Source organism: Seriola lalandi, unplaced genomic scaffold (assembly GCF_002814215.2).
Source record: "Seriola lalandi dorsalis isolate HSWRI2012SDOR001 ecotype SW California unplaced genomic scaffold, Sedor1 jcf7180002054669, whole genome shotgun sequence".
In the NCBI taxonomy this organism is placed as follows: domain Eukaryota; kingdom Metazoa; phylum Chordata; class Actinopteri; order Carangiformes; family Carangidae; genus Seriola; species Seriola lalandi.
The window spans coordinates 1-1,959 of record NW_019525222.1 but is presented as its reverse complement, the minus strand read 5'-3'; positions in this window follow the sequence as shown (position 1 = coordinate 1,959).

The following is a 1,959-nucleotide window of genomic DNA, read 5'->3' as shown; positions in this document are numbered from 1 at the left end:
CAGACAGATTACTACAGACATCACCACAGACAGGTCATTACAGACATGTCACTACAGACATGTCACTACAGACTGGTCACCACAGACAGATTACTACAGACATCACCACAGACAGGTCATTACAGACATGTCACTACAGACAGGTCACTACAGACAGGACACCACAGACATCACCACAGACAGATTACTACAGACATCACCACAGACAGGTCATTACAGACATGTCACTACAGACATGTCACTACAGACTGGTCACCACAGACAGATTACTACAGACATCACCACAGACAGGTCATTACAGACATGTCACTACAGACAGGTCACTACAGACAGGTCACTACAGACAGGTCACCACAGACAGGACACCACAGACAGATTACTACAGACATCACCACAGACAGGTCATTACAGACATGTCACTACAGACAGGTCACTACAGACAGGTCACTACAGACAGGACACCACAGACATCACCACAGACAGATTACTACAGACATCACCACAGACAGGTCATTACAGACATGTCACTACAGACAGGTCACTACAGACAGGTCATTACAGATTGGTCAACACCAACAGGACATCACAGACAGGTCACTACAGACATCACTACAGACAGGTCATTACAGACAGATTACTACAGACATCACCACAGACAGGTCACCATAGACAGGTCACTACAGACATGTCACTACAGACAGGTCACTACAGACAGGTCATCACCAACAGGACATCACAGACAGGTCACTACAGACATGACCACAGACAGGTCACTACAGACATCACCACAGACAGGTCATTACAGACATGTCACTACAGACAGGTCACTACAGACAGGACACCACAGACATCACCACAGACAGGTCACCACAGACATCACCACAGACAGGTCATTACAGACATGTCACTACAGACAGGTCACTACAGACAGGACACCACAGACATGACCCACAGACAGGTCACTACAGACAGTCACCACAGACAGGTCACCACAGACAGGTCACTACAGACTGGTCACCACAGACAGGACACCACAGACAGGTCACTACAGACAGGTCATTACAGATTGGTCAACACCAACAGGACACCACAGACAGGTCACTCCGGAAATCACCACAGACAAGTCACCATAGACAGGTCACTACAGACAGGTCACTACAGACTGGTCACTACAGACAGGTCATTACAGATTGGTCAATACCAACAGGACACCACAGACAGGTCACCACAGACATCACCACAGACAGATCACCACAGACATCACCACCGACAGGTCACAAAAACGAAGTTCTCTTGCTTGGAGATTTAAATATCAACTGGCTTGACAAATCCAATCGGAGAAAGTTAAAATCGCTAACAACCAATTTTAACTTTACACAACTAATCAACGACCCTACTAGACTAACTACTTCCTCTAAAACGTGTATAGATCTTGTCTTTTCCAATAAATGTGAGAGAATCCAGAAGACGTTTAATTTGATCACAGGTCTGTCAGACCATAACCTCATTCTGTTCTCAAGAAAGCTATCTAAAGAAAGCTATCTAAAGAAAGCTATCTAAAGAAAGCTATCTAAAAATACATTTTCCTGTACTAAGAAAACACCAGAGCAGATGAGAGTACCGAGGAGGAAGATTTCAAACTTAACACAGGCGCTAAACAATATTGATTGGGATAATTATCTCACTCATAATCATGTTAGTGACAGTTGATTCAAGACACAGTGTCTGCATTCACAAGAAAAGTTAAAGCAAAACCATCGAAAAAGAATCACCTCCCGTGGTTAAATGAGAACATACGAACATTATTGAAAAAACGAGATCATGCTCTTAAAGTTTCACTTAAAAGGAAAAGAATGAATGACAGACAGGCATTTACTTCTCTTAGGAATAAAGTGGTGAAAGAAATTCGATCCGCAAAAGCTAACTTTTTTATTAATATAATCAGTAATGCTAGAGGAA